Here is a 14,588-nt window from a genome sequence, read left to right as displayed (position 1 = left end):
TCCATCAACGTCCTAATAATGTTTTCAAATTCTCACCGCCCCTAATTCGAGCTGCCTCGGCCTCGCTTTACAGCCCCATCCCGCGCGGCCGTTGTTGCGCGCGTGACAAATGCCAGCGCGTTTCGAACCAGGCAAAGCGTCGTACGTAATAAACATTACGACGACCTTCCCGCGGGTGCGGGAAATTCGTGGCGAACCAGAAGGGGTTGGGACGTGCCCCGGGGATTACAAGAAATAAAGTATGCTGGTGCCGCGATACCACGCGCGCCGGTGGCAATCAGCCCGGCATTAAATCCGTTCCCGTTCTTCTAGCGTTTTCGCGCGCGGCTCTCGAGCGCCACCGCGAGCAGGGCTGAAGCGTTCCCCGGATGCGAGGGCGAACGGATGACGCGAGCGTCGCGCGACACGTTTCCACGGTCCGCGTTTTATGCGGGCAAACGGTGCGCAGCAGCGGAATCGCCGACGAATTTGCAACCCCGTTCGACCACCTCGCGACCGACAGTGTTTAACGTCGAGCCACGTCGATGATAATTTATTGTTACAACCGACGCTGGCTATTGCGCGTAATCTGCGTCACGTTTTACAATTTCCCGGCTACCGCGTCCACACTGCGCCCTCGCGTCACCCTTTCAGCTTCTATCTGTTCGCCACCACCCTGTGGAGGCTAACGTCTCTTTCTCTCTGTCTCTTGCGAGCCATCACCCTCTTCTCCTAACGCGAGGCTCGCTACCACTTATAGTATGCCTAGCTTCGCTGTGAACCAGTATGGCAGCCGCACAAATGCGCGAACCCTTTAATTACGCTTTTATCTGATGCGCGAGCGTAACGATGTTGCAAGTGCTTCGAATCGCGACGCTACGTACGCGCAGGACGATGCGCCGTGTCGGTTTTGGGGGGTGTGGAGAGGCGTTCGATGCACGCGTGTGCTGTTACCGCGAATACGTGCGCCACGATGATGCCGCGATGCATCGAGATTGATCGACGGTGCTCGGGATTAAATAAGAAAAGGCTCGATGGCGATAATGCGCCGGAGTACAAGGGGTGATTCAGATCCCGGCCGGGAGATTATCGTCATCGAAGGGAGGCTGGCGTTGAATACATTCTGAATAGATTGAACGTGTGCGCGGTAGGTGAGCGCGAAGAGAGATTATGTTGCGGTTCCTGGATACGATCGAGATTCCCGTTGATACATCGTATCCTGGAATTAAATCTGTTTTGGGATACCTTCCTCGATGGGCTCGTTGGTGCCGCGATTACTACCCAATTGGGATTGATAGCGGGGTTAATACGTTCGCGAAAATTGATCGACCGAATCGGGTTGCGTTTGGAAATCCGGGTGAAAATATTTCGCTGAATAATGCGATGTGTCGTAGGTATTTGTTTTTAGTTTTCGGTGCTCGATTCGCCACGAGTTCGGTAAAATTAGTTTCCTTACAACGACACGTGTGGGAGCATTGATATTTTAGTCACGATATCATTAATACACTTGTGTAAATTATACATAACATTTCTTACAGGTCACGAAGAAGTTAAAGTACACTCTACATTTGTGATAATTTTATTTCTAGCCGCCTTGTTATTACAGTTCCAGACTAATTAATATTTGATAATTCATTTATTAGCAATAATAATGAAGAATTGATTTACACGAGGCATATTGGGTATTCGTTGAACGCAGCTGGGTATATTTAGAAAAATTATGCATCGTTTTAACCATTGGTTGCGGCAAAATGGCAGCCAGCTGCGTTGCTTATTGCTTTCACGTAGCTGCTGTCACGATGTGTATCAATTCCCGCTTAAAATTCAGCGGAATATTTCACGGCGTCCCATCAAATGTTCGGTGAAAATCTTCGTTCCAGTGTACCAAACTGATCCCAGGAAGAATTTGGCATAAACATGGAATTTCAGCGAACCGTTCATTTGGTATTCCACTCGTAAAAATCCCGCCGGACGCCTTCTTGCTTTTTAAACGGGCGCCGCCGCGGCGGGCGCGTGAATCGCAACCAACTGGGAAGAAGCCCGCGTGAAATTATACCCGGTACGTGTGTGTTGTGTCACGCTTACGTAACGAGATGGACGATTTTACTACCGCCGGTTTTTAATAACCACCGGTGTCCTCCTCTTTCCGAACTCATTTCTCTCCGCGCCGCTCGTTTCATCCCCCTCGTTCCGAGTTTTGCGCCTCCGCCAGGTGTAACTCATGTGTTGCATTATCGTTGCCCCTATCACGCACAGACCCGGTCAAACTTTTTCGCCAAGCGCCCTACGACTCGCCTCACACTTCGAACTTCTCTACCTTTCTTTTTTTTTTTTTTTTTTGCACGCGCCTTCCCTCTTCGTTACCTTTTTTTTTTTTATACACGCGTTTCATCGTCGCGAAGCAACTTCGACGATAACTCGTCGCAGGCTAGTCGGATTTTATTTTTGAAAATTGATTTCGGTATATTTGCCATTCGCGGTTTTCGCTTCGTTCGGTTCGAGATGAGCGCTCGAAGTTTTTGGGTTGTTCGTATATTCTGACTGTGACGGTTTAGCGATTGCAATTAATATTTGGGGTGCGAGATTTGCCGGGACACTGTTGGCATATTCATTAAACGTTGACATATTGGCGCCTGAGCACGTAGCTCTACGTGATTCCTCTGTCACCCAAACCATGCCCCCAAATTGCATTGAATATGAATCGCGCAAATTCATCTTTTTCTTGTCGTCAATAGAATCGTTCGAGCGGACGATACTAGAATCTAGATCGATATACTAGTTTTACAAAATACCACAAGAAACCATGTGTTGGTAGAAGCTATGAATCGTATCGATACGAATCTATAAAAAATGCTAATAATAAAAAGACCATTTTTGTTCGAAGAATAAATTTCAATAATATAACAACTCTTTCACGAACGCGTGGAAGAAAAGTCGCCAAGAGGTTAAGCGTTCCCAGATCGTCGAACATCCGAAGGTTTCTGAAGCTTCAGCGGCCACCCGATAGTTCATCACCCCCGAAGGATGGAAATTTGCTGGGAGCGGTGTTCGCCAGGCATCGTATTATACGATACTAATCTTCTCTAGGGCTCCAGGGATCCTTCGGTTCAAAAGAAACATCTTTCTCCCTTTCCTTTCTCTTGATCTATGTTTTCTGAGCGTGGTAACGAGGACAAGTCGTTCCTCGTTAAGGGGAAAGCCTCGAGAAAAGAGGGAGCGCTGGAAGCAACCGGTGAACCACCGTATCCACGGGCAAATCCACACCGAAAGATCCACCGTCCTCGTCTCTATCCCTTTTCCAGCTCCGTTTCCACTCCTTGCCTTTCCCGTTACTCTCTTCTGCCCTTTATTATGTTGATCCACCGGATGTTGTCTACTTTACAAGTATATTGCGGTCTCTCCTATTCTTGCCGCGAAAGAACGCGCCCGCTCACGCATCCTCTCGCTCGCCGCCCCATTCAAGATCCGCGGCTTTCATTATGGATGTATACGTCGTCGATAAGATACCGTCGACTTACGTGGCTCCTCTCGATACGAGAGCTTGAGCGATGCATCTTGGATGCAGCCACCGTGCGAAGATGATTCTGACGAATAATACGAGTTTATGCACCGCGGATGGTCTAATATCGACGAGTTCCTTTGGTTTGCCGCTTGACTAATTCAGAGAGGCTTCAATCTCGTCTCTCTTCGAATGTTTCGTATCCTGATGAAATCTGTGCGAAATGTATGACAGAACCGGGGTGGGAGAAATTATTGTCAACTGTAACCGTAGACTTGCGCTCGTGCAAGCCGAGTTGATGAAGCGTATATTATTCATTGTTACATTGGAATAGAATTTGACTTCGTATTAATAGTGAACGCTTCGAATCCAGTATGATACGAGCGACCGTTGCGGCGACAATTGACGCTGTTCAAAGTGAATTTCGAATCGCGGGACAATTGAAGAGATCTCGATTCCATTGAAAATATCAGAGCGCATTCTAAATCACGTTGGCCAAGCGAAAGATTATCCTTTGTAAAAGTTCGCTCGGGAGATATCGTCTGGATCGTTGAAACTAATAGGGGAGGAAGAAAAAAATTGGGAGATTTGGCAAACAAATTTGTCCACACGTTCCACCTTTAATTAAATCCCTCGCGCTGCAGCGCGCGCGGAATTCGAACGGTCCCGCGAATAATTTTTCCGACTCGTTTGTCCCTGCGCTCGTAACAGCAAATTTACGACACTACCGCGGAGCCCAGTATCGCGAAGAAGCTTTTGTTGGCCACGCGGCTCGAATTTATCGAAGCATACGAGCGTCTATTCCGATGTGTTCCCGGTTACGCGAATTCGTGCCTCGCGAGTTCGATAAAAATGATACAATTTCCACCTGGAATTGCAGGCGGCTGCATCGAAACGTGTGCACGATACCAGCAAGCATTGGCGGTGTTCGCGTGTTTTCTTTTTTTTTCTTTTATTTCCTCGCCGTCGTTCGACGTAAAGATCAGCGAACGAGGGACCGCGCGCGAGGTAAAAAGAAGAAGGCGAAGCAGAAGAAATGAGGAACGTGGCGCTCGCGCTCGCGTCACTTTCATTTCTCGGAGGCATCTGCATAATACGTGGCCTGTTCATGGCTTCCCATGGTTCTCTGCAGGTGCGAGGAGGACGCGACGATTCGCGCGAACGGTTGTGATATTCGCGGCACGGCCTGTCGACCATTATCGTTGCTCGGACACGTTTTTCAACCGACGATCGCGTTGCTCGCGTCCGACTCTCTTCTTATTTGCACGTCGGATCTCTCTGCCCGCACGTTTCATTCCCGTCGATAAAACGAGCAAGAACGTCCTCGCGCCCTACAGATATTTCGCGCATTCATTATCGCGGAGATGGCTCGATAGTGACTTGTGTACGGGCATTGTGTTTGCCTTTCTTCCTTTTAGCCGAAGCTCCGTTGTGTTTAATGGACGAGAGTGATAAATGGTAGCATACTGTAACGATTTTTGGTACACGCGCGCGTTGCTTTGCATGTACACGTCATTTACAATCGCGTTCGTTCCGTTTCCAATGGTCCAAACTGTGACAGTAGATTATGACGTGTTTAGTCAGACAGCTTGCTTAGTGCCGCGTCATTCGTTGGAAATAGGTTAGAAAGGTGAAGAAATAGTTCCACGGATCCGTTATTTAAAGGGGTAAAGAGGAGTAAAAGTAAAGATCGGAAAAACTGATAAAACGCTTGGACTTTCGAATGCAAGAAATATTAAAATTCAGAACCGAGTCGAATCGACTTCGCGGAACTTTCATACTTTCTTCTCATTAAGACGAAAATTCATGGTTGCCAGTTCCCATGAAAAGTGCTAGTTAAGATGACAGATGTAAGCGGAGTTAAAACTTGGAAGGATTTAAGTGGCAAATTGAAAAACTTTCGGATTCGAAAAGGAAGGACTCGTCAAATTTCATTAGAAGTAGCCGGTTCGTTCCTCCTATTCTTTAGTTGTTTCCAAATCAGGTAATGGCGTTTCGAAGAAAAGCACGGTCTCGACCGTTGCGAATAATTCTTCTGCCCTGGAATGGAATTTTATACGGGGTCAATGTATCGACCATTAGCGGCTAGCGCAGCGGCGAGAAAGGCAGCGCATAATTTATGTTAACATTGTAAATAGGGGGTGAACAGGCGTACCTGCATTCCTCTATTTTTGCGCCGCGAAATTATACGTCAGATTGGCCGCGCAGCCCTGCGATCTCGCGAGATTGTTCCCTGCGAATTTACCTGAGAACTCTCGCGGGGGTAGTTAACGGGCGAGAAACAAAATTGAACGCTCGGAAAGAGTGAAACAAAGGTGCGATGGAAAGGAATGGAACGGAGTGAAAGGGTTGAGTCGAGAGGGGATGCAGGAGAACGAACGATGGCAGTGGACAGGGTAAAGCTCATTGCTCGATACGTTAATTATTATAGTTGAAATTTTGATGACATCAAATTGACGTCGAATTCCTCCATACCGTTCAATTTGTAATTATAATATGCTGACATTTAGATGGCATATTTAATGGTCAGCAGGTTTACCTAACGCAAGCCACCTTGATTTCTTCGTCGAATCTGCGATGTTTCACAGCCGATACATTCTAAAATATCTTCCGGCGAATTCAAGTACCACTCGTGTGTAAAGCACGCCCATGAATATTATAATTAGCCGTTGACATTTACTTGACAATGTGTCCCTCGATATTCACGCACAAGCCACCATACGAGTCAGCATTAGAAACGCAAAACGAGAATATTAAGTATGGGATTATGCAACGTATGAAAAAGAAAAAGAACACTTTTCAGCATTCCTTTACATACTTGCGCATAATGAAAAGCACGCGACCAATTGACCCTGTTTACAAACGCTTGGCATACTCTGATTGCACTCAATTACACACGATGGCTTGATGAACATTTAACAAGAATTTACTTGGCTATCGCAATTGCCGTTAACATTGTTCCCTAATGCAGGTTAAAAAATCGTTAAGTAGCTCTTCAATTCGGATGACGTCTTTGGTAAGTCGTCTAACGCTGGTAACAACGGCAACCGTGTGAAATCTCCTTCCGCGATTTTCGTGAAGGAATCCTAAAATATAGAGGAAAGTAAGCGCTCACGCGGATGTGTCACTTCCGAGTCACGTAACGTTATAGAGGAATAACTACCCCTTTGGAGCTTCACCAAGTACGCCGTCCACTCCGCGTAAACACCAACATAAATATCCGCGCGGTCCTCTTTCACTCCCTTTTACGTTACATCCTGACCATCCTGAACCACCGTTAACCGTTACGGGCCATCCAGTATTTCTCACCCTCCACTTAGCGCGCTACCCCTCTCGTTCGACCGGAACGAACTTACGAGCCGACGGTTCTCCATTTGTCTCGTCGATGTTTCGGTGATAACGACGATAACGATGACGGCGTCGCTAGCCTCCGTTAACTGATTAATATAACGCGTTTGTGACGAGATCGAGAGAGGGGTGGAGATCGTTTCCGGCGCGCCACGCCTCGGACCGTGGATGCTGGTCCATAGCTGGCTCTCTACGAGCGAGATTTTCTTTTATTTGCCAGGAGAAGGGTATTATTGTGATTCAGTGCTGGGCTGGTTCGAGAAGAAACGGAAGCCATTATTCACACGGGTATCTTCGCGGAAATCTAATTCGTGAATGCGAGAGCAGGAGGCGCTGCGCCGCGCTGCCGAAGGATATGGCGGTCGTTAATTAAGTAATGAGAAAAAGAACGACAGGCGTATTATATATCTTGATCGCGGATGATTTGTTGAAGACGAGGAACGCGAGATTGCATGTATTATTCGCACGTTGATTCGATAGGCCCGTGAATTAATTTGGTCAATGGATATTTAAGTACAGACCCGCCCTTATCAGGGACGTTTATTCTGGACCAGAATTATTGGAAATATTTATATCGCCGCGCAAATTTAAATTATATTTTTATGAAAATAAATTCGTGCGTACCAGGCGATTTCGCGCTGAAATTTGCGTATTTCATTTCATTTAATGCAGTCATATTTATGCTCGCGAGCGAAATGCGTTTGGACACGGGCGAAGGTTCGCTCTTGAAAATCGGAACTCCAATCTGGCCAGAGGACATCGCGTTGATGAAAAAGCGCTAAACGAAACTTCATCCCTCCATCGAGCGAATAACCGTTTCAGCTTTTAAACTTGAAACGCGTTGGGACGCGGAACGCTTGATGCGTTCATTGACAGCGAGTTACGCCCGTAGCCGAGCGTAGCGGGAAAAGCGTCGTAAGAAAATGTTTGATCCGCGGTCTTCGCGGGGGGGAATCGAGGACGTAGCGATCGTGATAGAAGGAAATTGTGTGACTGACAGGCCCCTCGTAGTTTATTCGACAAGTTGGAGAACAGGCCGCGGAAACCTATAACATCGTATCGAACTTGTGCCTCGGGTTAACAGCCTGGGTGTTCGACGGTGTACCATGATGTATGACGCGGTGTCAGGTTCCAATCCTCTGGGAATGCCATGAAAGCGGGTTCTGTGCTCGATGTAAAATATCGTTGATCCGGCACGCGGTCTGGGGCTGGGTACCAGACACACTCTGATCACCAGCAGCAGCAGGCTCTCTCTGAATGGCGGACGCCGATTACCAACGCATCCGAGCCTTTCGAATCCGCGTTCAAGTGGGTTTAACCCTGATAATTGGAACCGTGCATATCTTCCACGATTTTTTCTGTGTTTTTCTCGAAACGAGTCGCGCGGTTCGTTCGCGGGGAGATGATTACAGCTTCGGTAGTTCGCCAGGAATGCCGTGTACGCTTGTCGATGAGAAAAACTTCACCTGTGGATTATATTTCACGTTTAATCACATTTTATACGCGTATCTCGTGGGGTTTCTCGTTGATTTTTACATCGCGTTTCCAGTCTTGTTTCTTTATACTTTACGCAGGAATTAAGTCAATGTTTATTGCGAATCGCATTACTCGAAATTTATGAACAATAAGGTCTGTCTATATGGATATCTTAGCTCGCTTTAATGATCTCTATCCGTATTAAATAACGAAACGAATTGCTTCGGAATATTTTGCATACATTAATACCACGACCTCCAAAGTATAATACACGAATTTCGTAATGAAGATATACTTATGATGGCAATTTAAAGAAGGGCATTTGTCATGATTTTATAGCTACACGCCATCTAAATAATGCATATTCATAGGATATTAAAAATGGTAGGTCTTCTGAATACCTCCTGTTTTTTTAATAGTGACATTTATCTTCGTGCGTTCTGTCGTCATGTTAACTCTCGCACTGTATCAGCAATATATGAATATATTACAACGTGTATGGGATTAAACTATCTTCGATTTTAGGGAAATTATCTCGATAGAAGTACAAACGCTCGTACGAACGCAGGTACAATTTCTACGATTAAAATTGACCCCGTTTCTAATTCTAAGAAAATATTTTAACCACATTAATTTCGATATTTCTTCGAATACGAATTGAACCGAACAAGTGAAACAACACGCGATACGGGTATCGGATTATGGGTAAATTAATTGTTGATTCTAACAAGCACGACCGATACGCAGATCACTTGGCGCCAGCGTGATCGATCGTGATCTCTGATTACAATTCGATCTTGACAGGTATCGAGGTTATTTTTATTAAATGCAGGTTAAATCCGACACCGCGCGGGTCGCTTGATTCATTTTTATCGCGGTTTACGAGATTCGAAGTCGTATGACTTTTCTCACATTCTGATACGTTGCAGAGTTAACGATACATGCGCTGCATACGATGAGAAGAAGGAAACGCGAACATTTCTGGTGGATACGCGATCGAAGCCTTCGGTTCTTGATAAATTATTATATAAATTCGATTGTTCGATCCATAATTCCACTAAGCTCCACAATTTTGGTTAGTAAATTTCATAAATTAATTATATCCATTACCCTGGATTAATTTGGGGAACAAATCAAATGACGTTTTCGAATTTCAAAATGTTAATGGAAACATACTTAATTTTTGGAAATGCGTACACTAAATGATTGATCTACGCTGCACAGTGGATTGTTAATTATCAAATTCGATTCGTCGGTCGTTTATTACAGGTGCAGTTCATTCGTACGGTATAATTATGAAGAGGCGAGGTGCATTACCAACGCGAAATTATAATAATTCGTTCACGTCTTTCGTGAGAGTGGAAACCTGTTCCCGGGATGAATCTCTCGAAGGTGTATTCGCGTAACCTCGGGCGAATGTATTAAGGCACAATACTCGCAACAAAACTTTAATTGATGTAGATTCATTTCAACTGATTAGATTGAATTACAGTTCAATTTGTTCCGCCAGCTTGAGCGTTTACTATTAATCTTTATTTTCATCGGTTCTTAATTGGCTATAAATCGCGACAACGCGCGTACCATCTTTAAATCTTGTTTGTAACGCCACGGCTTCTCTTTTGTTACACGCGTCCGGGAATTTATGTTCAATCGTTACGTTGAACGATACCCCACAGCATTATTAACGTGTTTCGTTTCAATTATGAATGGTATTAAAAAATAATCGAGAATGGTCACCGTTCGGGTGCCATTTTATTGTAAGAGGCTAATAACGATTTCCTTGATTACTTTTCTAAAATTGCGTAATTATCTTACAAAAAAAAGTAACGAAGAATATTCGAATTAAATGTAAAAATTACAGAGAATGTGATAAGAGTTGATTGAAATATGTTGGAAACGCGAGGAGCTAAATTATTTCAGCGGATGGTACCAAAATTAAAAACGAACGATAACATTTGCAAAATTAAACTTGGATATATAATAAAAATATATATTTTCACCGTAGCCCTTTAATTACATATTTTCTGCGAGTATTATCGTCGCGTAAAGTTCCGTTTTATTTTTCACGCCGAGAATAGCAGAATGCTTGCCCCAGGTTTGATAACGTGGCCTCTATACACGCCAATAGACGCTGATTAAATTCTTTCACAGTTTTATCGAAGGAACGACGGAAGAGTATCAGAGGGAACACTCTCGAGGGCGAAAAAGCTTGGCCCCCGTCGACCGTTCGAGGCATCGAACGGCAGGAAAACAACGTTACACATAACTAAGCCGGGAATGTTCTCGAACGTTCAAAGGGGATTTAGGAAAGGTACCTTTGCAGATACCTACTCGATGAGGATTAGGAAGTGATTTGCAGGCGATTCCCGATAGCGACGGAAACACGAAAGCCGGAATTTATCGAGATCGCAGAGAGTTCTCGTAGTCATGAAGTTTCGAGGGGTGTTATCTCGCGCGTGCACTACCTATGCACGAACTATCAGTTTTCATGAACATGTTTATGACGCAAATAAGCGTCCCGCCCTCCCTGAACCGCTTTCGAATGTTCAAATCGGAACATATGTTTCGTGATGCTCATTAACCTCGTTCCCGACTTGACTGTAAACGGGCCGAAGTTACCACCAGTCCGCGGATCGTGAAATGTATTTTCTGTACATCGAACGCAACTTCCTTGCGGAACGGTAAACCAGGAGATAACGCTTATCACGGAATTATAAAGGTTAAACGACACGTTCGATCGCATCGGTTAATTCTCGACTGTGATTTTAAAAGCGGACGCCCGTTGATCACCCCTTGGCTGAGCATTTATGGGGGACGGTGCAGGCGGCCGCCATTTTATGTACAACTCCTCGTCGTGCGCTTAAATTTGATATGTACTGAATATACAGTAAGAATTGAAAATAATACTGGAATTATTCGTACAATCGGAATGTAATTAATGCTTTGAGAGTTTTATGCTGATTTTAGGAAATGGTCCTACATACTGACTCCTTCTCTCTTAGTATTTGTACAATGCAGTTGGAAAGATTGCGCAGATCAATTGCTACGATGTGAAAATATTGTCTCATTGTATCGCATTTTTTTCATGTTCATATCTTAATGAAGAAAATGTATCGCGCTCTCACATTTGACTTAAGTGCAATTTTGCTTATTGTACATTGTGCTAGTTAAATTGTATGCAGAGAATTCGGGGAAAGCACTTACTTAGAGATCGATGTACGTAAGTGGTGGTGGCGTGTACGTCTCTGCGCTCGAGCGTATGTGTGGGGGTGAATTTTTTTACAGCAGAGCGCTGTGTGATGAATGAGAATTTTAGAGAGAGAGTAGGAGGTTTTATAGAGCGTGCCGAGTGGAGTGTATATTCCGAGGGAGTGAATTTCACTACGAACAAAGTGTTCGACTTTATTTTACAGCTAATATATATTTAACACAAATTATATTGAAACGCTGCATTAAGCCACTTTATAAATTTCCACTGGAAGTAATTCGTTTTCGAATTTTTAATGTAACGCTATATTAATCCTTGGTACTATTCCGCACAATTTCACAGAATTTTAAATGTATCATCGACTGGATACTGACAAAATTAATTTTAAAATGGCGAGTTCGAAATGAAATTCTAACTATTTATCGTGGAATGAGAAACAATTTTGATAAAGCTAAAGACACTGTCGGATTCAGGAGTATTTAATAACTACGACGGTATGAATAATCGTTGATTTGTACCACCACTGACAGCCCAACTGTGAGCTGCATCACTGCATGATTATTGCATAATATCTTCCCGTTGCAGCTACTTCATGGAGACTGGCAGAGATTAATGGGAACTAATAATTCTCCACTTCGCATTTATAAAGACAAACATGAATAACAGCGCGAGGGCATAATAAGATTTATATATTCGTGATACTTTATGATTTTTGTCATTGCCTTACATGGAAACGCAAGATTTTCTGGCACGAGATTTGTTTAGTCTCTGATTTCTATTCTTTTCTTTCTATGAAAGCAGTGTCACCTCGTATGATTTATGCATTTACTATTCTGTACGTAGTTTTCATGGTCTCTTCGTACAGATTGTCATTTAGCTAATAAATTCGTTGCCTCTAATAGCTTGTCACAGTTAAGGAAATAAGTTACGAGGTGCATGGACAGATTTCATTATTTTAGTATTTCTACTTAAAGATTATTAATATTTCACAATGGTCGAACGTAAATCACTACACGAAATTACAGTTCGGCATACAAGCTTCGATGAATTAAACAAATTGGATACAAATAAGAAACGTTTCAGCTAAATCAGATTTGTTTGTCTAAAAGTATTATCGAAGTTATTCTCCGCCACAAACAGGCCTCTGTAATCAAGAACTTCATTTCAAGCTGTGTAACTTTCCGCTGAAGGAACTTGCCGGTCCGCGGAACAATCTTAAACAAAAGTATTCTCAAAAGCACATTTCCCGATTTAAGATAACCGCGCAGAACTCTGCCAATGTTTTCACATTCCCCGTCTCTACGAAGCAAACAGAGAAATTAGAATCGCCAAATTGCATTAGTTTCATCTGCAATACAAATATAATATAATCAAGCATCGATTTGTTCCAGCTGCCTCCTATAATAGAATACATTTGAAAAATAAAAAAAAAAAAAAGAAAGAAAAACAATCGCACAGTTCGAAATTTTACCGAGAGGAGACCACGCGTTCCCGATAAATAAAATGGCTGGCTTCCTCACGAGCACACTTCCCGCTATACTTAATATTTTATGGCGGATAATCCGCCTCGCCGAGAGCCATTCGAAGCGATCCGATCCAAGACACCGCGAATATTAACCAATTCGCACGATATTGCGAAACGAGAGAATTACGGTCGACGGCAGCTCATAAAAACCTATTAATTTCGCAAGCAGTTAGAGTCGAATAAGCGGGGCGAGGCAGGCCCGCGCGTCCGGATCTTATATAACGCGGCAATTTTCAAGAATTTCAGCTCGTCGCGTTCGAACGTTCGTTCCTCTAATAAAAACCGTGAACCCGCCTCGAATATGATTCAGCCGGAACGGCGCGGCGATCCCGTGTATATTGGTCGCTTTATTAAACGTAGCGGGGAACACCCTCCGGTGTGTACGGTATGGTCCATAAATATTTGGACGTTCGCGAGAGATACATATCGTTTAAGTCTGACGCGGTGATCTTTACGGAGCATCGCAGACATTCTGGCCAGCCAAAAATATTCGACTTGTATCTCCTCCTGCCGATCATCGTCCGCGCGGGATTAAAACAGACCCCGGCGTCGGAGGGTGGCGAACGTCTCGAAAGCTGTCGCGAATACGAATATCGTCCGAACCTGTTTCTCGATTACTAAATTATCCTCGCGAGCAAAACGAAATTCTCATAGAATTTCAAGAACCACCATCTCGCACATTCCGCGCACGCGATTCCAATAACACTCTGGCGTCTAGACGCTTATGGCTGACACAAGCACGCGCGTACGCGCATGTATCGGGTTCGCTGTTCATTCGTTGCGAACTAGCCACCCCCGGTCGCAACCCCTCGAAAGGTGTTTCACGGCCGGCGAAACGGCTGTGTGCCGCGATTATGGCGGCTCATTAACAGCGGCGCTAAATCATAGAGAGGCGGTCGAACGGGAGCTGGTCCGTGGAGTGTGCGTGTCGGGGAAAACTCGTGGAGGAAGAGGCGAGAAGAAGCCCCCGTGCTCCGGTGGGAAACGGAGGGAAAAGCGAAGGTGGTCGTGGTGGCTCTAGCGCCACCGAGTGACGGGAACGAGTAGAGCGAGCGTGCCCGATGCCAGACGACCGGCCGCGAGAATGCCCGAGCCGGCTCGCGGCGGTCCTTCGCGCTACTCAATGGCTTCAGTACCGAGCCGCCACGGGCCAGGACTCGACGTGGTTCTGTCGTACAGAGAGGAAGTCTGTCGTCGAGTCGCCTTCGACCGCGATCACGGTGTTCCGTGTGATCGATGAATTAAAAAATCGCCCTGGCGAGACGCGTTCACGGTTCCCGCGCGTTCCGCACTGCTCATTGCTGTTCGAACGATCGAGGATCCGTCCGGTGGGGTTCGATGTCAAGAGTGTTGGACTGACAGGGGGTTGTCCACCCGTGGAAGATGTGCACGACTCTTTCTGGCAATTGTGATCAGGTTCGACGACGGTGCTACGAGAAGCTGTTCAAGCGTGGAGCGTCGTAGGTGCGTGACTCTCCCTCGACACACGTGCGTCGATCGCGGCACGCGAACGCTTTCGAGCTCGCGATTGGGGGTGAAAAAACGAGGCGGAG

The 14,588-nt window shown here is 45.1% G+C and overlaps 1 protein-coding gene across 1 annotated transcript in view; it reads right to left on the bottom strand.

Moving 5' to 3' along the window:
* LOC143422656 (uncharacterized) overlaps positions 1-14,588 on the bottom strand; it is a 431,772-nt gene that overhangs the window by 40,915 nt on the left and 376,269 nt on the right. The gene's annotated exons all lie outside the window — the stretch shown is intronic.

This window comes from Xylocopa sonorina, chromosome 4, assembly GCF_050948175.1.
Source record: "Xylocopa sonorina isolate GNS202 chromosome 4, iyXylSono1_principal, whole genome shotgun sequence".
NCBI classification, from domain to species: Eukaryota; Metazoa; Arthropoda; class Insecta; order Hymenoptera; family Apidae; genus Xylocopa; species Xylocopa sonorina.
The sequence above is the reverse complement of the archived record's forward strand: the minus strand, read 5'-3'. Positions and strand labels throughout refer to the sequence as shown.